Source organism: Equus przewalskii, chromosome 7, assembly GCF_037783145.1.
Source record: "Equus przewalskii isolate Varuska chromosome 7, EquPr2, whole genome shotgun sequence".
NCBI classification, from domain to species: Eukaryota; Metazoa; Chordata; class Mammalia; order Perissodactyla; family Equidae; genus Equus; species Equus przewalskii.
The window spans coordinates 88,150,242-88,173,838 of record NC_091837.1 but is presented as its reverse complement, the minus strand read 5'-3'; the positions used below and the strand labels follow the sequence as shown (position 1 = coordinate 88,173,838).

General features: G+C 36.0%; 1 long non-coding RNA gene across 1 annotated transcript in view; it reads right to left on the bottom strand.

Moving 5' to 3' along the window:
- Nucleotides 1–717: 717 nt before the first annotated feature.
- LOC139084600 (uncharacterized) overlaps nucleotides 718–23,597 on the bottom strand; it is a 55,894-nt gene continuing 33,014 nt past the window's right edge. The window contains exons 3-4 of the long non-coding RNA XR_011542106.1: nucleotides 3,678–3,839; nucleotides 718–2,070 (exon numbers count right to left, since the gene is read on the bottom strand). This is a non-coding gene — a long non-coding RNA (uncharacterized lncRNA). The remainder of the gene's footprint in view (nucleotides 2,071–3,677; nucleotides 3,840–23,597) is intronic.

Genomic DNA, 23,597 nt, shown 5'->3' with positions numbered 1-23,597 from the left:
TACATTTTGGCTATGCTAGTTTTCTATATTTCTGAGTAAAAAATTACCACAAAATTTAGAAGCTTATAACAATACGCATTTATTATCTCATAGTTTCCACAGGTAATGAGTCCTAGCAAAGCTTAACTTGTGTCTGTGCTCAGGGTCTCACAAGACTGCAACCAATGTGTCAGCTGGGCTGCATCCTCATCTTGAGACTCAAGTGGGGAAAGGTCCACCCACGAATTCACTTCAGATGTTGGCAGGATTCCTTTCCTAGAGGCTGTCTGACAGAAGACCCTGCTCACCTGCTGACAGTTGGCTGGGACCACTCTCCCTTCCTGGCAGCCACCTTCAGTTCTTTGCCTTGTGGTCCTTCCATAAGCCATTTACCATGTGGCTCTTTACTTCTTCAAGGCTACTAGAAGAGTTTCTTGGTCCAGTCTGCTGTGATGGAGTCTTATATAACACAACAAAATCACAGGAATGACTTTCCTGTCACTTTTGCCATGTTCTATCAGCTAAAAGCAGTTATTGGTTACCCCTATACTCAAGCAAAGGGGATTACAGAAGGAGTGACTCATTGGGGGGAGGGGTCACCTTAACCTGTGTCTGCCACACCTGAAAATAACAAAATCCTATATTAAAACTTTCATTCTAAATTTCACAAACATTTTTATTAAGTTATAGATGAACATATTTACTTTTACCTCCTTAAAAAACTCACACTCAGACATATTCACTGTTATGGTTAAACTTTATTTGTTCAATAATAATAAATGATAAATAAACATCTATTTGTGGGCATTTTAGTGCATTTATTAGTGGAAGAGGTCTGCAGTATTTCAAAGAAAATGTTCAGAAAGGGGGAGTGCATTTTTCTTTCTTTTCAATTTACATTCCTTTTGCATATTTTGCAATACCCTGCAGGAACGGCACTCACATACTCTGAAAGCACACAATATTGAGTTCCACTTCAGCCTTCCATCCCTGGTATCATCTTCTACTTCTCGGAATCAGGGTTCACATATTCTAAAGTTTTCTGGGATATTTCCTTTGTACTGATTCCTTCTTACATTTTTTGTTTGTTTTCTGTTTTATTTAGCACTTAATTAACAGGAACAAGAGTGGTTTGGAGTATGGCAGAGTCCATTCCAAATATGTCTTGGGCAATAAGGGTAATTGGAATGGAATTCTTTAGTCATAGAGTCATGGGCTGAATTGTGACCCTGAAAATTCATATGCTAGCACCTCAGAATGTGACCGTATTCAGAGATAGTATCTTTAAAGAGGTAATTAAGTTACCATGAGGTCATTATAATGGGCTGTAATCCAGTATTACGGGTGTCCTTAGAAGACAAGGAAATTAGGATGCAGACGTGTACAAAAGGAAAACCGTGTGAAGACACAGGGAGAAGATCGCTATCTAGAAGCCAAGGAGAAAAGCCCTGCGAACACCTCAATCTTGAACTTTCCAACCTCCAAAACTGTGAGAAAATAAATTTCTTTGTTTCAACCACCCAGTCCATGGTACTTTGTTATGGCAGCCCTAGCAAACTAATACACATAGACACATTGCTTATTATCAAAGTTGTATCTTATCACAACTCGAACCACAAAGCCATTGACTGATGACTGACATTGTCTCAGTCAGTTAATCAGACACAAGAACTGTAGCCACAGGCTACCCCTTGGCTGCTCACAGGACCTCTGTCAAAGGTGGGCCGAGATCTCCTTGTCCCAGCCAGCTGTCTCATTTTTCATCTGTTTACTTCAGGATGTAGACTAGAGAAGAGAGATGACGCAATATAAATCACGAGAACAACAGCCGCAGCTCAAGCCCCGTCTTATGACTGGCCAATCTCACTCAATATGCAAGAAAAAACAGTTTTTAAAGGTATCCTCCATGATGAATTAAAACTGGGAGTTTTACAAAAGTAAGATGAAAGGTTCTCCGTACTTCAAAGGAGTCAGGTGTCCATGATGCAGGGAAGTAAATGTTTGGTTTACTTTTGAACATTACCAGATCCAGAAAGCATGGAAAATTTCATTAGTAATTTGGCTTACAATGTAGAAATAAGATGTAACAGACTGGAAAAGAAAAAAAATAGTAAAATGTTAATCTTGTGACAATGGTGATTATTTTCTCTGCCCTCCTGAGAGATGTCATTATTTATATTCTTAATTAAAAGCGGCTTCTCCAGTGGCATTCAAATTCTCATGAGAAATCAAATGCCGTTTTACTAAAAAGGCATCGAAACATTCTACTTGCATGACATATTTTGAGAGGCAAAGCATAGTGTCCTTCCTGAATGCCTTTGAAGGGAGTCTGCAAGATGCATCCTTGATCTCAAGTGATGCTTGCACGACCAAAGGATGTACTGAACTTTTCTTTCATTTTACTGAGTCTACTTCTGCTCCAAGGGTTAGACGGTAAACTCTGAACCCAAATGATAATTTATCGTTTCTTCATCTTTTCTGCCAAAGGGACTCTGGATCTCAATTCCTTCTAGGTTCCCCAGATTTTCTGATGGAGGACTAGGAAGAGAAGGACATTATTTCTTGAAAGGTAGTGATGAACTATGGCTATTTTATATCATGATGAACAGTTTACAAAATAACATTGGCATTTTGATTGTTTGGTGTAAATATACGTATCCCAAAGGCCTCACAATCATTACTTTAGAACCAGGAGGAATACTGAGAAAATTTCTGCGCCTTTAAAGTTTCTGACCCCTGCAGGCTCATTTTCTGGCACAGTTAAGTTTCTGAAGATAATAAAGCACACATGGGTAAAATACACAAACTTTCTAAATCAAAAAGGGCAAAAGTGAAAGCACTGTGTCTTCCCGTGTACCTTTTACTTTTGTAATATCATTAAATAGCAAAATTCATATTAGGAATATATAAAATAAAATGCCGGTGGGAGTAGAACTTTTCCTCGAAATGCCTGTCTAGCACATCTAATTAGGTTTAAACTATAATTTAATACACCTTAGCAAGAAAACAGATAAATCACTTTTAAGAGTTTATGAAAATAGGATATAGGTGTGGTAGTACAAAGCATATATTTTATCTCCTGCATTGTTCTCAACAGACTTCTTCCTGAGACAACTAATTTGGAAAATATGCACTGTTATTTCTTGCCCATCCTGTCCCAAATGCAGCTGTTGCTTAATTACTTAACCCACAGATTTTGCAGCAATGAAGGCACCTTTCCATAACCAACCCAGAAAGCGATCTTTTCAAAATGACTACAAAGACAGCATAACGCACAAAATCTTTGGGAAGGTAAGAGAATGTAAAATCAAAAATTAAGTTTATGGTCTCACATTTATTTCCCTGATATGGTTCTAATATTCCCCACACCCTTACATAAACATGTCTTACTCTTCAATGATATGCGTTTCAAAAGATTGCTATGAATTTCACATGTAGGAGGTTGCAACAGCTAAGATATGAATAGCAAAATGTCAGGTAACTTTCTATATATCTGAGGGCACAATTATACATAAAAATGAAAAATAATTTTTAGCCACAGGTTACGTTTCAATTAAAATTTAAGGTAAGTGCAGTTTTCTCTCCTCCTAAGTCCTTGAAGATTTATAAGTCTTCATCATAAAATTTTCTCTATAGGTTTGTACTTCCAGTGGTGAAATTGGGATTAATCGAACAGCAGTGAAAAAGAAGCTACTGACCTACTCAAGAAGACTTCCGGAAAATCCCTTTGTTAGTGAAGAAGCTGCTGTGACCAGGTTTCAACATACAAAGAACATCCTGCTTGGTCTGCAATCTGCCCTGTCGTCTGACTTCACAGCTTTTGCTCCATCCTTTCAGTTTAGCTTGCCAGATAATCTTTGCTTGGAAAACAATACAAACTTGCAATAAGAAAAGCAGTATCAAAATAAAACAGTTATTTACTGTTTTTGACACTTTGTTATTTTTAAAATGTTTCGTAATTGCATTTTATCAATTTACAGAAAAAATACAGATAATTAAATGGAAATTTGCCCATTACCCAGATTTGAAGGATTGTATCTTCTTTGTATGTATGCATAGATTAAATTAAACAATATGAAAGCTTAATTTCCATCTCTACCTTTTTTCCTGAGATGAAGCTATTACAATATTTTTCTATAAGCCAAAGTTATTTAACATCTCTATACTTTCCTTAAGTGAAAAATACCTGAGCACTGTTTTAGCTATTATACACTACCCTATCTTTATTGTTGTGGTTTTCCAGAGGTAATTTTTTAACCTTTATTATTTAAACTAAGTAATGTTTATGATTTTTAGAGAATATAGTTAAATTACAAAGATACTTTTTCAGTTACTGGACTATTCATGTTTCTACAATTCTACTTCTTTCTCCCTGAAGGAAATTTCTTTCTCCCAGAAGGAAACCTTTTCTGTAAACCTAATTTTTAATGAACACAAATTTTTAATAATAAGAATCAAGCTATTTATTTTTTGATATGTTGAAAACGTATTGATGAAATCAATATGTTTAAAACCATATTACAGGCATACCTCACCAATATTGTGGGGTTGGTTCCTGACCACCATAATAAGGCAAATGTCACAATAAAAATTTTTTGGTTTCCCAGTGCATATAAAACTTACATTTACATTATACTGTAGTCTATTAAGTGTGTAATAGCATTATGTCTAAAAACATGTACGTGTCTTAATTAAAAAATACTTTATTCCTGAAAAATGCTAACCATCTTCTGATCTTTCAGAGAGTTGGAATCTTTTCACTGGTGGAGGGTCCTGCCTCCATGTTGATGGCTGCTGACCGATCAGGGTGGTGGTTACTGAAGAATGGGATGGCTGCGGTAATTTCTTAAAATAAGACACCAATGAAGTTTGACACTTCCATCGACTCTTCCTTTCACAAGTGATTTCTCTGTAGCTTGCCATGCTGTTTAATAGCATTTTAACCACAGTAGAACTTCTTTCAAAATTGGACTCAGTCCTCTCAAACCCTGTTGCTGCTTTAGCAACTAAGTGTATGCCATGTTCTTTCATTGTCATTTAATATCCTTTCTTGTTATTTCAGAAATCTTCACAGTATCTTCTCCAGGAGCAGATTCCATCTCAAGAAACCACTTTTTGCTCATCCAAAAGAAGTAACTCTTCATCCGTTAAAGTTATCATGGGATTGCAGGAATTCAGTCACGTCTTCAGGCTCCACTTCTAATTCTACTTCTCTTGCTATTTCCACCACATCTGCAGTTCCTTCCACCCCTGAAGTCTTGAACCCCTCAAAGTCATCCATGAGGGTTGCAATCAATTTCTTCCAAACTCCTGTTAATGTTGATATTTTGGACCTCTTCTCATGAAACACAAATGTTCTTAATGGCATTTAGAATAGTGAATCTTTTCCAGAATGTTTTGAATTTACTTTGCCTGGATCCATAAGAGGAATAACAATAGCAACTATAGCCTTATAAATGTATTTCTTAAGTAATAAGACTTAAAAGTTGAAATTCCTCCTGGATTCATGAGCTGCAAAATTCATGTTGTGTTAGCAGGCATGAAAAGCATTAATCTCGTTGTACATCTCCATCAGAGCTCTTGGGTTACCAGGTGCATTGACAATGAGCAGTCATATTTGGAAAGGAATCTTTTTTTCTGAGCAGGAGGTCTCAATAGTGGGCTTAAAATTTTCAGCAAACCATGTTGTAAACAGATGTGCTGTCATCCAGGCTCTGTTGTTCCATTTATAGGGTACAGTCAGAGTAGATTTACCACAATTCTTAAGCCTCCTAGAATTTTTAGAGTGGTAAATGAGCAGTGGCTTCAACTGAAAATCACCAGCTGCATTAACCCCTAATAAGAGCATCGCCCCGGCCTTTGAAGCTAGGACTTCTCCTCCCTGGCTATGAAAGTCCTAGGTGGCAATTATTTCCAATATAGGGCTATTTCGTCTACATTGGAAATCTGTTGGGTAGTGCAGCCACCTCCATTAGTGATCTCAGCTAGATCTTCTGGATAACTTGCTGCAGCTGCTACATCAGCACCTGCCACTTCCCCTCGCACTTTTATGTTATGGAGACGGCTTCTTTCTTTAGACTTCATGAACCAACCTCTGCTAGCTTCAACATTTTCTTCTGCAGCTTCCTCACCTCTCTCAGCCTTCATAGAATTGAGGAGAGTTAGGGTCTTGCTCTGGATTAGGGTTTGGTTTAAGGGAATGTTGTGGCTCGTTTCATCTTCTATCCAGACCACTAAAGCTTTCTCTATATCAGCAATGAGGCTGTGTCGCTTTCTTGTCATACCTGTGTTCACTGGAGTAGCACTTTCGATTATTTTCAAGAACTTTTCGTTTATATTCACAACTTGGCTAACTGTTTGGCAGAAGAGACGTAGCCTTTTGTCTGTCTCTGCTTTTGACTTGCCTTCCTCACTTAGCTTAATCATTTCTAGCTTTTGATTTAAAGTGAGACATGTGTGGCTCTTCCTTTCACTTGAACACTTAGAGGCCATTGTAGGGCTAGTAATTGGCCTGATTTCAATATGCCTCAGGGAATTGGGACACAGAGGAGAGAGAGAGACAGGGAAACAGCTGGTCAGTAGAGCAGTCAGAACACACACATTTGTGACTTGTTTGCCTTTTATATGAGCACAGTTTGTGGCGCCCCAAAACAATTACAATAGTAACGTCAAAGATCACTGATCACAGATCACCAAAACAAATATAATAATAGTGAAAAAGTTTGAAATATTTTGAGAATTACCAAAATGTGACACAGTGGCATGAAGTGAGCAAATGCTGTTGGAAAAATGGTGCCAATTTGCTCGATGCAAATCTTCAATTTGTAAAAAGCATAATATCTGTGAAGCACGATAAAACAAAGTATGCTTCCATGTTTAAAATGCAGGTTGGCAATCTAACATAAGAATATAAAAGTATGCACACATTTTAGTGTACTTTAACAACCTATGAAATCATTCAAAATATTAGAAAAATACCTGGTTTCAAACAACATATACAATACATTATTAATTAAAAAAAATAAAAGCCTAATGTTTACGGTTACCTACTTAATCATCTGACTGTAGAATTTAAATCAGTGTGTTAATAGTGCTAATCTTTATGTAGAGGAATTACAGATTGGTGTTACTTTGTGTGTGTGTGTCTGTGTGTTTAGGATTAAGTTATAGGTTGTATTTCAAGTTCTTTAATTGGTATAGAATTCTGGTTTAATCAGTTTGTTAAATTTAAGGCAGGGATTATATTGACAAGATTAAATTTTTGTTAAAAAACACTATTTCACAGGTAAACTAAATTTTGTAATCCATACTTGTCTACGTATTTGGGGACTCAATAAAAATCCTGTACCAATAAATAGGCCAATTATTAACTACCAATTATTAAATAAAATCATTTTTGAATGGAGCTATAGGATCAGTAGCTGAATTACTAAATAAAGGTTTCAATATTATTTTAATATTATTTTCTGAAAAATGCTTTTTTAATTAGTTACTCATAAATTTATTTGTAAAAAGATTCTAGTTTAACATAAAAAATTTTATAAATTTTCATTCTAAAAAAATTGTTAAGGTAATTAAAGAAAACATAGTAAAACTCCTACTTCAGAAATCTTTGTACATTCTTGGCATCACAGTAAATGTGTTTTCCACCTTGTTTGTGAAGACTGCCTGATATCATTTATTTGAAAATAATTTACTGACATTCTAAACAATTAAATAAATGTTTAGTCTTAGGAGAGAGTCAATTCACACAAAGTAGAGTAATTTTTATTAAAATATATTTGGCAAGGGGTGCTCAAGTGGAACATTAGCAAAATTAATCTGATAGCAAATACTCTCTGTTTTTTTCTGTAACTTCCCCCTAGTTTCCAGGATTGACAAGCTATTCTCATCTATTACACGTTATATCTGACTGTCTGAATATCACTTGCTAAATGGTAGATTTCACACGTCGTATTGCTTGTCAGTGTCATGTCTTCCAGAACCTGAATCTGAGTTAGCACGTGGTGCAGAGTCCCTCCTTAGTCTATGCCATAGTGGTTGAGCCTGGATAGACTTGCCATAGTGGCGAGTGTCCCACAGGTGCCAGAGCAAATGTGGCACATTTTTATCCATTTCTCCTCACATTGCTTTTGCTTCAAATCTTATTTGCTGATTTTTCTGACACAACTAAATTTGGCTGATATTAGTAAAGAAGTGGCCACATAGCCATAAAAAAACCGAGTGTGATTCTATTCTGCCTTGATCATCATCAATCAATTTGTCATTTCAATCTTGATGGCTTATCCCTCAGCCCAACGTAATGTTGTAAAGAGGAGAAAAATTCATTATATAACCATAGCATAGAAAAGAATTGCTGTGAAAGTCACATTTTGATAGATAAGCTTAAAAACTTATCTCCTTATCCAAATAGGAAAGTTGTAGTATATACAAAATGCCCACTTTTATGATATAAATGAAATACTACTAATAATGATATTCTAGATGATAATTTGCTCTTGAATTTTCTATTCCAATACAAGCTCTGGTTCTTGCTAACTCATTATCATAAAGATAAACACAGTTTGAAAGGAGTCTAAGTAGGACCAGACACAAGTGAATAATAGAAGCAAAGGTGTGACAAAACTTCACAAAGCTAAAAGCATACCTGTTTTTGTAATTCACACTAAATGGAAAAGATACTGGACTTTAAAACTTTATACTCAGAGCATATTTAATATGTAAATATTAGTACAAGTAAACATAGTAGAATTAAGAGGAAATATGGATTTAACCGTAGGCTTAACAAATACTAGCTTTGTTAGGCTTAGGAAATACTAGTTTTGTTTTTTGAGATTTTGAAGGTCAAACATCATGTGACAAAATGCACTTCATTTGGTTCCTCAGGTTGACAAACCCCCTCAGCTTCCATCTTTAAAAGAAGGAGATATACATTTTCAATTACACACGTGTGGAAAGCGCTAAGTTCAATTTAAGCAGGATGAAGCCAAACACTTATTATAACTGCAGTACAAAGTAACTATAAATGAAGAAGTAAAAATTTAAAAAATAAAGAATATGCAAACAACAAAGATAACTATCATTTACATATGACATCTGGGTTGATATATTTCATAAGTTCGTGTGTTTATATACCATAGCCGTAGTTATAGTACTTTGCAGGCCTATTGTATGTAAAGAACTGAATATTTCAGTGGGGACACCAGAGTTACCAAGAATAATGCATTTAAAGCAAGGTTCATTTGCAATATGTCAAGAAAGCAGAACAATTTACTGTTCTGAGACAAAATGTTCTGCAAATCACCAAATGGCACTCCAGGAGAATTTGGTCACCCTGCCTACTTCTGCACTTCTTCAGGAAATGTAATTTGATTAAGTTACTCCTTTAATTAAAAAATAAATAACCAAGAAACCAATAAGGATTTGAGGATAGTACTCAGAGTATATAACCTACAAACACACGCACACACTTACACACACAAACAGCCCAATCAAACGTCCTTTAACCTAAAAAGACAATCTAACACAAGCATGTTCCAAATGTACAATTTTTTCTATGAGTGTGTTTTTGGAGAGCGTTATTCTTAGTCTCAGATTGAATTTCGAAATTAAACATCCTTCTGTCTTGATTCCAGACTCCTAATTCAATCATCAAGATAAATGACAAATTATGAGTTAGTTGTAGTCTGAATATAAGTCATTAGCTTACTTTCTAGTTTTAGAAATTTGGAAATATAGTATTTTCAACCACTGCTGAATTAATCTATGAGTACAGGTACCTCCGGCTTCAGGTAATAGCTAGAAAAAAAGGGTGTTGGCTCTTTGCAAAAGATTTGCATGGCTTGGAGAATTTACAGCTAACTGTTTTACTCTCTGTATTGATTATAATTTTCATTTCCCTAAGATACAAAATATGAAGACATGTTGACTCTGGTGTGATCTAAAGGATAGGAAGCAATGGTGTCTGCATCTGATTTTTCAGTATGTTATGACATGAAAGAACCCCAGATCCAATAGCATAAGGCTCCAATTGGCTGCAATAAAACCTACCATTTTCAGACTCTCATAGCTGCTTTCAGATATTTCAGGCCCCTCGTTCTTCAGTTGAACTATAACCTTAATTTTGTATCTGTAGTATCTGATAATATTACTTTTTGCCAACTAAGCATCTAGTAAATATAGACTCCTGACTAAACATCCAGTGGATACAGACTGCATGGTTCTGAAAGTAAGGGAGAGGCTTGGTTACAGTTGTTTTTCTGAACCGTTCTTGCTTCTTACCTTGATATTTTGCTTGGACAAATGGCTGACTCCATGACCAATTAACCTCTAGTGCTGCTTATCTGCTTTAGCACTTCAGGCTAAGTGACTGTGTGTTTCAAATGAGTTCAAATCAGTGTTGTTACCTGCAGTTCTGGGGATCTATCAGGAGAAAGACAGCATCAAACATTCTTTACTTCTAATATGAGAGATATAAAGAAGGCTCCTTCTTATATCCTGATACTAGTAATAAATAAATTAAAATAGAAAATGATAGAAAAAGATACCGTTGAATGGTACCTTACGTCAAGAAGCTCAGTGTCCAGTGTTGTAAACAAAATTTTGAAAGTTATTATTTGCTTTATGTTTTTTGAGGAAGATTAACCCAGAGCTAACGTCTGCTGCCAATCTTCCTCTCTTTGCTGAAGAAGACTGGCCCTGAGCTAACATCCATGCCCATCTTCCTCTACTTTATATGTGGGATGCCTGACACAGTATGGCTTGACAAGCGGTGCATAGGTCCGCACCCAAGATCTGAACAGGTGATCCCCAGGCCGCCTGAGTGGAACGTTGGAAGTTAACCCCTATGATTTGCTTTGATAATAGTTGTGATAGTAGATGTGATATATGGGAGTATTTTGGGTTTTTGTTGGGTATTTTGGTGAGGAAAATTGGCTTTGAGCTAACATCTGTGCCAATCTTCCTCTCTTTTGTATGTGGGACACTGCTACAGCATGGCTTGATGAGTGGTGTGTAAGTCCACATCTGGGATCTGAACCTGTGAACCCAGGGCTGCTGAAGCAGAGCATGTGAACTTAACCACTTTCTCCAGTGTCTGTACGTTCTGGCAGGGAGTTCTTGACGGGGGTGGATAGTACGTTGATCGATTTCCTTTTAATTAAAAGGAAATTAAATGCTTAATTTCCTTTTCTTTTCTTATTGAAAGGAGTGTGGCAAGAATGTTGCAGTAGAAGTAGCCAGACTGCAGCACAAGTTTCCCAAAGTCCAAGCCAGCAGGAGGGCTCGCGATGTGCTACGGTGCTGGACAGGAGAAGGCTTGCAGAAGGGGCTTTAGGGAGAGGCCCACGGGGTCTGCACCCAGGGGAGGCACTGGGCGAGGGTGGGAGTCCAGACGCTCCTTAGGGCCCTACGCCCCTGAGAGGGCCAGAACCAAGGGCCCTGGAGGAACCTGTGCACCTGTGCGGACCATCGGGGGGGGGGGGTCCTCTCCCCACCCCCATGCTTCGGCCTCCTTTGAGACACTGAAAGCTGGCTTCAGCATGTGTGGGCGTGTGGGCGCATGTGCATGTACGTGCAGGTGTGGGCATGCATGTATGTATGGGTGTGAGCATGCATGTACCTGTGGGTGTATGTGTGCATGCATGTGTCGGTGTGAGTGTGCATGTGCATGTGGGCATGCACGTGCATGTGTGGGCATGAGTGTGCATGTTTGTGTGTATCATTGGGCTGGCCCCTGCTACATGTGAGTTTTGAGTAGGGAATTATTGTGTCCAAGTAAAAACATCAATCACATACAAACAATGTCATTAGTTCATGTTTGACTGAAAATATCTATTGTTATCCCTCCGTATTAAAAATATAATTCTCTTCTCTATAGAATCTTAAGCCAAAGTATACATTTATTTTTCTGTAATGTTTTGAAAATATTATCCCATTGTCTTATGACTTTCATTATGGCTTGTTAGAGATTAGTTGTATATCTAACAATTGTTCATTATAAGTAGTATATCTTTTTTTTCTTGCTGTTTTACAATGCTTTTCTTTTACTTTGGAATTCTATATTTTCACTGTAATTTTGTGGATAAGTTATTTCTTTTTTAACTATTCTGGCTGGAATGTTTTCGTGCTTCTTTATCTAGGGATTCGAAATTTTCATCATTTTTAGAAACATACTCAGCCATTATCTTCAGGAAGGTATTTTGTTGTCATGTCTTCTCTTCTTTATTATTTTAATAAAATAAACAAAAATTTTAAAAAGAAAGAAGCAAGCAAAAAACTATTATTTACATGTAGGTTAGTTTACTTTATGAATGTTTTTATCCTTACATACTGTGCAAATATTTACTGCTTTGTGGAAGTCTACTATATGTAGAGAATTGGCCATGGAGAAAGGAGATGAAAGTTACCCTTGAAATTTAATGTGATTTTTGATATACTTGCATTTAGGTGTAGCATTTTAATATTTATTGAATTGTTTGGTCTTTTATTTTCAATAGCTTTTTCATTAATTGAAACACATTTTTAGAATTCCATTTTAAGCTATGTATTGCCTTTTTGGTCTATATCCCTTTTTATTTTTTTATTATAATTGTATTAGAAATTAAAATCCTTATCTTTACATAGTCTATTACAGTGAATATTGTGCTAATTCACATAAAATATAGAAATCTTGTAGCTGTATAAGGCTTCCCCTTCTTCCTTTGTGTTGTAGTTATCATAATGTGTTACAATTATATGCTCTATAAATCCAATAAAACAACGTTATACTTTCCATTTTAAACAGTCATATGTGAAGTAATTGGAGATAATTAGTATTCTTCACATTCTTGCATGGCCTTTTCAATGGATTCCGGGTTATTTCAATCAGTACTTTAATAATACCGTTTCACTTGCTCTAGGCCTTTGTGGTTTCTTACGTGAAATCCACAGTCATTCATACTGTTAGTCTCCTGTGTGCCATGTGTCAGGTTCCTGCCTGCTTTGAAGACTTTCTCCTCATCTTTGGTTTTCAGCAGTCTGACCATGATGCACCCTGACGTGAAATTATCCAAATGCATCCTGTTTATGGTTAAATGAGCAGCTTAATTTTGTAAATTATAGTATTTCACTAAATTTTAGAAGGTTTTGGTTATTCTTCCGTAAAATACTTTTCTGCCATGTCATATCTTTCTAATCAATTCTTCACAAATTGCTTCTATATTAGATCTTTAAATTTTTTTCATAGGACCTGGTGGGGATTTTCCGTATTTTTCAATCTATTTTCTCTCACTTCTGATTAAATGTTTCTTATGGAACTATTCTCTTCCCTCTTTATCTCCATTCTGATATTAGGCCTATTTAGTAATTTTTATTTCAAATATCTTTTAGCTCTAAAATTTCCATCTGGTTGTTTTTCTTCTATTTTTTTTTTTTTCTCTGCTAATACATATTACCTCTTCATTCATTATGGAACTATTTCCCTCACCTCACTGAGCATAGTTACAATAGCTTCTTTAAAATGTGTGATAATTTCAATGTCTCGGTCATCTAGGGCTGGGATTTACTGATAATTTGTCTAACCCTGTGTCTGCACATAATGTCTCTTTTTATTTCCCCTGCCTACTTTTGACATTCCTCCTTTTTACTGGTTTTTCGCAATGCTGTATTAGACCTGACTGGGTCTATGGGGCTTCTTTAATCTGTTGGTTTATAAGTTTCCATCATATTTAGAAATTATTTAGCCATTATTCAAATATTTTCTACCTCTCTTTCTTCTCTTTATGCGATTTTAATCATACACATATACTTCACTTCTTGATATCGTCCCACAGGTCATTGAGACTGTGAAATTTTTTCGAACATTTCCCCCTGGCCTTTATTTTAGAAATTTTTGATGGGTTTGTCTTCCTATTTACTTAACATTTTTCCAGTAACGTCTAAACTGTTAATCCCATTTAGTGGACTTTTAAAAGATTTTAGATATATTTTTCATCTCTGTAATTTTCTTTTGGTTCTTTTTATTATATCTCATTTTTCTCTTCCCCATTTGTTTTACAGTTTTTCGTAGTTTAATAGCTTTTTCAATGTCCTTCTCTATTAATTCATCATCTCTATCATTGCTGTGTCTGTTTCTAGTGAACTGTTTTTATGCTGTTTGTGTGTCACATCTTTTGCTGTTGCGTCCAGGAATTTTTATTATATCCCGAGAACTGTATACTTTACATTGTTTAGTATATGGATTTTGTTGCTGTTGTTATTTGTGGTTCAGTTTGAACTCTTCAAATTTTGTTTTAAAACTTGATTTATGCATTCCTAGATTTACTCTAAACTAGATAAACTTTGTCTGTATACCAAAGACCATCTCCTCTGTGGCATCTACTGAATGCCCTGGAGGATCTTTGTGGGCTCTCCACTCTGGTTGGTGGAAACTGGAAGGATTCCCCTTCTCTGTGAGCTCTGGGAGGTCTGCAGCCCAGGGCTCCCTGGTCACTCTTTGCCCAACCTCTTGGATATTCACTTTATGCATCTGGCTCTCAATGATTAGCAAAGAATCAAGGTGTTCCCTAGGCAGATTCTGAAACTATTTTCTGAGTAGTTTTCTCCCCTTCAAAACTCTGTTCTGCAATTTCCAGTCTCTTGAGATTCTCTAAGTTCTGTATCTGTCACTTCAACGCAGCAAGATAACTGCCTCTTGCTTTAGATTCTGCTCCTTGATCCATGATCCAGAACGAGTGCCTTTGAAGAAATCCTGAATGATGGAAAGTCTCATCTCATTTGTTGTCCTGTCTCTCGAGGATTTCAGTCATGTACTGCCTGGTGTCCAATAAGTAAATTGTGTTGTTTCATATGACTGCTCAATTTTTCTCATTGCTTAAGATAAATCCAGTTTTGGTTAAACCATAATGTCTGGAAGAGAAGTCCTCAGAACTCAGTTTTAATTGGAATGGACAAAAGGCTATGATGAGATATTACACTGAAGAGAGTCAATTAGAGTACATCTGGGCCTAATTTGTATGAAGTAATGGGGAGAGAAACTTAGATCATGCATTACCTACATTTAGTATATTAACCTGGTAACCAGAGTCTTTCAGAGTAAATATTCTCATTGATTCACAAAGTGGACTAATATCAACTATATCACTTGATGTTGGACAAATCAGAATGATTAGATTTAATAAATATTTGAACATTCAGTAAAGCACAATTATCCTAACTGAATTCTTTTCTCCAGCTTAATTGATCCAGTGTTGAACTATTTCACAGCGGCTTTCTCGTAAAAGCATTATTTCCAGAGTTGCTTTCATTATTATATCCAGTAGATTTGGTGGGTGTTTTTACAGGTTTTCCTTTGCAAAGACATTAACTTTAATAGACCGCCCATTGATGAAGTGGGAAGCAAGTAAGCGGCCCTCCCAGTTTCTGGTAAGACCCAGGATTGTGAATTAAACACAAAAGTTAAATAAGACAACTATGTGATTGTCTAATTTTCACATTAATCTTGAGTTATAGTCCATTATTCCCTTCTTAAATTAAGTGTAGTTTTATTGGCTAATGGAGAGATAAGGTAAAATATATGCTGGTGGTGTAGGTGCTTGGTTTCTAATTAAGCATTGAAGTTTGTTTAAAATGAAAATGAGTGCATTAAAATTAGTTATGTATCTTTCAAAATGAGTTATTTTGTAATTAAATAACCAAGTGGGATCTCTTTTTCAAGAGTGCTAATCAAGTTGCATGAGTGAAAATGCACTGTCATTGATTTAAGGTCAAGAAGGGAAACACTTGCCACTTTTAACCCTACTCAATGAAACAAAATAAAGCATCGCATCTGGGTTATTACCAGAAGTAAGAAAATAGATCAGGATTCCCATGGTCAAGTTCAACAGATTAATTTTTTAACTATTCTGCCAGATAAATAAGTTAATGATTTAGTTTATTACAATGTGCAGCATCGATTTTATTAAATTTACAATAATCTCTACTAAATATTAATCACTAGATACTATCTAATGGCATAGAATATTTATATTGTATGCATAATTCTTCAAGTAAAATAGTGAAGTCTATAGGAATTTCTAGGTATTCATTTTTACTTTGATTTGCATTTTAACATTGGCAAATGATTTAAAATTTGTTTTGTTGATGATCTCATACAGGTAAACAAGGAAAAGCAAAATGATCTAAATAAATATGTGAATTCAGAGTCTTAAAACCTTATTCTCTTTTCAGATTACAGAGAAATGAGATGCTCTATATAATTGTAATAAAAGAACACAATAAGCAGGCTTTCTGCTGCTGTTGACATAATTACTTAGTCTTCAATACCTTGTACATTCCAGTCCTCCCTCTCTGTTGGCCATCGATTTGACATTAGAATACATGCTCAATTCTCTTCTATCATGAAAAGAAAACAGAACATCAACAAGTAAGCGGGCAGATACACAACAGAACGATAAAAGATACATTTATTTAACACAATAACATGCCTTTAGGATGCTATTTATCTACTTTTCCTTAGCAACAAAATGAATGATTGTAAAGTCTACTTGAAGACCCTTTTCATTCATTTTGCTGAGCAATCTGTGTGCACCATTCAATCTGGATACACCACTAAGTTCTGGATTTCTTTCTTTATTAATTTGTCCTCTAAATTTACTGGATCTTTTTCTGGAATTTCTATTAATCAGATCCTGGGCTTCCATAGCTGATTCAGTCATTTTATTTACTATTTCCTATTACCTGGTGATCATTTCTAATATCCAAGCCATATTTTCAACACTGTCATTAAACAGTTTTCAGTAAACAAAATTTTGCTTTTGTAGTTCTCATTTTCAAGAGTTCCGTCTTGTTGAAGTGCTTCCTGGTTTGTTTGTTTTCACAGCGTCTGTTCTTGTGATGTGCATGCAGTATCTTCTCTTTTCCCTGATTTTGTAGTTTTCTTTTCAGGTTTTCCTCTGCTCATTGCATTGCCTATGCTTCTTCAGAGCTCCAATTTCTATTTGTTTGGTTTGATCTCTTTCCTTGACTGTGAAGGAAATAAAGCTTGTGAAGATAAAAAAGCCAATTGTTCAATATTTACTTAGCAAATATATGTATATATATTTAAGTCAAGCAATAGGCTAGGCATTGGGGACACAGTAGTGAACAAAACAATGCAGAGACCATACATCCATATAAACAATATTGTAAGGGGTGGGAAATTCTAATAAAAAAAGAAGCAAATGGAGGCAACAGGAGTAAGTAGTTATAAGGCATCCGTGTGCTGGCCCCATGAAGAAGTGGGTGGAGACTCAGCAGGTTCTTTGCAGGACGCAGATATACATTGATTAGAGATTCTTTAAAATTTAATCGGACATATTCCGCAGAGAGGAATACTCTATCACACGCCAAATGAGAATCGGCTTGGTTGCTGGAATTTTGGAGGTCCAGAAGGGAAAAGGGGTCTCACCTTTCCACATGCATACTTTTTATTCAAACCTCCCTCTTGTGATACAGCGCTTCACTCCTATCCCAGCTGTATCTGGTTTCCATTTTTCCAGAATCCCTCAGGCTCAGCCTTTCTGAAGACTCAATCTCTCTTCTTTTGTTACAGTGATATTGGGAAGGTCACTCGTAGTTTAAAGAGCAGAGGTTTCTCTATCTTCATTTCAGCTCCTGCCTGAACAGCTGGTTTTATAGGAACATGACTCCTCAATTTTCTGACCCTTTCAAAGCTTCTGCTACAAATAGGCTTGCTTCTTATTTGTTTCCTCCATGACAGATATTTAAATGTCAACTTTCTTTGCCTTGCTAAATCAGTTCCTACTTGTCCATTGGTATTACCATTTTCCAAAATTTTATTGAAGTCTCTCCTCTGGTGTTCTCTCCTATGTTCTTTGTTTGTGGGGCTTTTTATTCAATCACTGTCATTTAAGTCAATACCAGGAGCGAGGCGAGGTATGGTGCATGTTTCCTCCATGTTATTTGCTAAGTGATTCTTGTAGAATGCAGATGGGATCGCTTCCCTGCTACGGAAAATCCTCCTTCCTTCCCTACTGCTCTGAAGATAAAGCACGCAGTCTTTAACATGGCTTTCAACGTACTTCATGAGTTGAAACTCAAAATAGTTATGCAGTATAATAATTGCAGTACAATAATAATAACTATTAATAATATATTATATCATTAATAATTATAACCATTATTAATAACTATTTGTATTATTATATTAGCATTTTTGTATCACCACATGCCAGTTACTATATTATCTCATTTAATCTTCAAAACATCCTATGTTTATCTTACCTTGGATAAAGACTTGTTTTTAATCCCTCTTTTATCAGTTAAAGAAAAATAGATGTTCAGAAATTATTTCACTTACCCAAGATAATCCAAATGGTTAGTTACTGGATGTAACTAACCAACATAATCAGATTCAATACTGACAAAATTTAAATTTGTTTTCTACATGATTCTATGGCTGCTACTATGGTGTGGTATGGTATGGTATAAATTGGTATACTGTAGCAGACAATATAGTGTAAGATAAGATATCATAAAACAGGAAAGGATAGGATGGGATCAAAGAGAGTGCACAGTACAGGATGCTCATGGTATAGGGCTCAAGCATCTGGCTTAATCTCTTATCACTGCCTTGCTCCTTGAATCTAAACTCTATTCAACCTGAACTTCTTTCAGTTTCTCCAGTTTTCCTAATTTCTCATAATTTTTCTTGCCCAAAGTCGTGAATCAGGCAATTCCAGATGCATGAAATACACTCCCCAACACCTCTACTCTTCCAGGAGCTTTTCCTCAATCTAACTTTAATGTTCCAGTTAAGGAAACTTTTCATCTCTATCAAGCACTAAATCACAGTGTATTGCAATCACCTAAGACATGGACACATTTCCCTTAGTTTTTGTTTAAGTTTCATGAAGTAAGCATCGTGTAATTCCTTTTATTATACCTCATTACTTTGCTCGGCCTAGTGAGTGTCCTATAGTTCTCAATGAGATTATAATAACTGTATTAGTTTCCAATTTCTGCTGGAACAAATTTCTACAAACTTAGTGGCTTAGAGACCAAAATCTGTCTCATTAAGTGAAATCGATGTGTCAGCCACGATATGTGTCTTTATGGAGGCTCCAGGGAAGAATCTGTTTTCTTGCCTTTCCAGCTTCCCTCATTTCTTGGTCTGTGGCCCCCTCCTCTACCTTTAAAGCCAACATTAGAGGAGTGAGTTGATAACGTTCACCTGCCTAAGATCTAGTAGTAAGTAGGAGAGCCATGACTCAAATGCAAGTGGAGAGTCCAAAGTTATATCTCTTTTAATGAATATTGTTTTTTCTGCCCAACATTTCTTGCCCATCTTGTAAAATACTCTTCTATTCCTCTTGCCATATAATTCTACTGTGTGTCACATGGTCTTATGTGATTGTTTACCAACAGGCCACAAAGCATTTTCCTGAACCAGTTGTCCTTCATGGAGCCACTCAAGCCTTCCACCAAATTTCCCTTTTTTTTTTTCTTTTAGCCTAGTGAACATTGGCTGAGTTTCTGTCTTTTGCAGCCAAAAGCATTGAGTCAGTACTTCAACTCTACTGCATCACCTTCCGGTGATCATTTAGTGTGATTTCTAGTTTACAAGAGGATTTACATATACATTACTTTACTAAATAATCAGAGAAACACCAGCATTTGGGATGTTTTCTCCACGTTAGAGACAAATAATTGAAATCTGAAGAAATGATTCCTCCTTTCGTTATATTTGTTACATATATTAGATAGATTAGATAGATAGATAGATAGATATTGTTGAGAGTCAAGATTCCTCAGCAGATGAGCTGAATGAGGACAGGGAGATGCTATCTTATTCCTCTCTAGTCCTTATAATGTGTATTACATATCATATTAGTTTTGTACGGCTGCCATAACAAAGTACTATAAACTGCGTGGCTTAAAACAACCGAAATTCATTCTCCCACAGTTCTGGAGGCTAGAAGTCTGAAATCAAGTTGCCATCAGAGTCATGCTCCCTCTGGAACCTGCAGGTGAGAATCCTTCTTTGCTTCGTCTCAGCTCCAGCTGGTTTGTGGCAATCTTTGGAATTCCTTGACCTGCACCTACAGCTCTCCAATCTCTGCCTCTGTCGTCACATGGTCGTCTCCCTTCGTGAGTCTATGTCCTTCCTCTTCTTACAAGGACGCCAATAATATCAAATTAAGGGATTATTCTAGTCAAGCATGACCTCATCTTAATTTAACTAATTACATCTGCAATGACTCTATTTCCAAATAAGGTCACATTATGAGGTTCTGGGGGTTTGGACTTCAACATATCTTTTGGGAAGATGCAATTAAACCCATAACAGATGCTTAAATAATTAATAGTTGGATAAATGATGCAGTAGCATGTAAGGGCCTGTTTAAAATATTTAGTATAACAATACATGCAGACACAAAAAGCTCGCCATCTCCATTTTGTACTACTAAAAGGCAGCTCTAGCTTGTGCTCTCTGCCAGTAAGAGGAGACCTTTAAAAATAAAAGACACACAATGCAGTGACAGTGGGGAGTATCCAATTAAAAGTAAAGAGTTGAGATTTGTTGCTCCCTAGATCTCTTCTGCTTTTTAGATGGTATTTTAGTGATAATGTCCTCATCCTCAGTATGTGAAAGCAATCAGGGAGCCGATGGCAATAGCCAATCCTTGACTTACCTTGCTGCTCCAAAGCCAGTCTGTTGCTGATTTCACCATTCTTTCCATGCTTGCTAATAAGTGAGGAGCAATTATATTATATACAGAGGCAGATTTACTGTGAAGCTAATGAAGATGAAGCTTCAGGGGCTTCCCGTTGCATGGCCCCCTTCCAGGACCTTGTGTCTAATTTAGTTTTAGTAATGTCGTGAGCATTTTTAAAAGATTATTGCCCAGATTGTGTAAGCTTGAGGCCTCACAAAACCTGGATCTGCCTTTGAACAAATTCTAGGGAGAGTCAATTAATTATCTGACATTTTGATTGGCAGATTCTTAGTTCTCCAGAAATGGTGAAACTGTTCAACAGAAATGGTAAAATGAGAATAACATATTTTGAGCTGGCATAATCAGAGTATATTGTTCTGTTTGGTACCCCACCAGCAGAAGACTAGTCTCTTAGTCAGTTTTGTTTACCAGGAATTACAGACCAGACTCTTGATCATGATCAGCCATGGGAATGTAGAGGGCTCAAAGTGGAGGAGGCTGGGCAGTTGATGGCCGTTACTTTGGTTGATGTTTGGTGAGGATTGTTACTTTCAGTGAACACATAAAGAGGAAATGTGAACCTCTTTATGGAGGAGAGAGAGTGCAGGTTAAACGGAGAAACATGGACCATGAGCAACTTCATCAAAGTCAAAGAGGGAGCTATGTGCTGCCAAAGATTTCTACTCTTGGGGCCACAAATGGATGCATACTGTTAAATGTCCCATAAGATAGCACAAATGAGGAAACAGTTGCGTAGTTAGGCTGGGAATCAAATTAAAGATTTTTAAAAAATTCTATGATATCTCCCTGTGTTTCCTTTTGAATCTCACTACAACAGGAGCTTGTTCTCTCTGGTTTACTTACATCTTATTAAGTGAGATTTGAAGAACTAAATACCTCAGAAACTAAAATAGTAAATGTTGAACGGCGGAATTTCAAATGTTGTGATGCTTAGGCACAAAAATGTTCTTGATAGAAGATTATGATGAGCACTTCCTAGATCATAACCCACAGGTGTGATCAGCCCTGCAACAATCGTTGGTTTTAGAGCTTGTTCCATATCATCTAGTCACTCATTACTCTCTATATTTTATCTCCCATTTTTCCAAGTTTCTTTTTCACATTCTCTCCTACCTTGACTAAATGTTGACTCTGATCGCTTATTTCTGCTTTAGTATTTTTTTAAAACACTGTTGATATTCACTCTTACCCATATCAGGTCTTTGTTCCAATCCAGCTTCTTGTTGAGGTTACTCTGGTCATACTCTTTAGTTCAGCTGACTGTGCCTCAACCCCACTCCGGAAAAATTCCCTATTCTTTTTTTCCTTTTATCCAAACTTCTAACCCATTGAGGTGCAAAAAGATTAAGTGATTTGTTTACCAACACATGCAAAAGTAAAGCAAAAAATAGAACTAACTTATTTAATTACCTGCCCTATTTTTCTTTCCAACTTTAATGCATTGTGTAGAATCTTTTTTTTAATGTGTTAAATAATCACCATAAATCTTTTATGTTTTTCCAGAGAATAGCCTTTTCATGAAAGATCCAGAATAGAAACTGCTTATTCCAATAGGGACCAATATTCACAGTGCTGCTTAATTCAGCTTCCACAGAATGCAAAAATATATTTTGCAATGCAATAGGCTCATTAGTTATTACATGAATTAAACTGTCTACCTAGCATCAATATTATTCCTAACTGAAAGTAGAACTTTATCCTCAGTTCTTTTCAGATAGCATCAACTATTCAAATATGTCCCTTAATTTTCACTATACTGAGTTTATTTTTGAATTTCAGAAATACTCATTTGAATTCACTTGATTATTCATCTCCTATGTCCATATTTATATTGAGTAAGAAAGTTTTTTAAAAACAAATTGCTAGTTTTTAGTTGAATACTTCTAAAATATATTTATAACTGTAATAATTTTCTAAACTATGCTTTTAATTTTGAACTCACAACCTAATAAAATAGATTTATTCAATTTTATATTGCTAGTTGCCACCATAACTAATCATGTGTCTTCTTGTTTTGATTAGGTACCATTTAGTTCTGTTTTAGGAATACCAGCGGCATTACTTTGGCAGATATATATGGCTTTATTCTGATACTGCATTTTAAATGTTTGGAAAATTGGAGGCGAAAACTACAGGGAAAATCTGTGTTTCTCTCTAAAATTATAACCAGGCTCTGAGTGTCTGAGTTCTACAAACTGCATGGGAAAAGGGGTTTTTGCACATTTTCCACTGTTACCCTAGATTCCAGAACAATGCCTGGTACATGGTAGGTGCTCAATAAATTTTCTGAATGATTGAAAATGAAAGACGGCATCAAACAATTAGTGATGGAAATGTTTCCAGAGAGGCTACTTTTAATTCTATCTTCAAAAGATTTAGTCTAATAATCTCCTGTTTACTCTGAAGTTGCAGTATTCTCATACTAGCCATAGATGTTGTACATCTCTATAGATTTTTACAAATCATGAGTCATGAGCAAACCATTGTCAGAAGGGAATTCTTAATGCTCCAAGGAAAGAGATCAGTGTTCTGCTAAGTAGAATCTACTCCATCAGCATTCCATCCAAACAATGCCAATCCCCAAACATTTTCATTAGCTTCCCTAAGGGATGACACAACTAGTGGGAAATAAAGCCTTGATGTATTCCAGCATACACAAATTAACTAATATTAAAAAAAACACACTTAAAATCTAGAATATCTGTGACACTGAGTTATTTTCTAGGAAACACAGCAGCAAAGTTATTTTCAAGGAAACAAGTGGTAGCCCCAAAGGGCCGCACAGCAGATTAAAACCTAGTGGACTATTTAGAGCTGTAGCACTCCCACACGATGGTAGAATCAATTATTATAGATTCCATTTTAAATGAAAACACTTGTTTTCTAAAAATATGCCTAGGT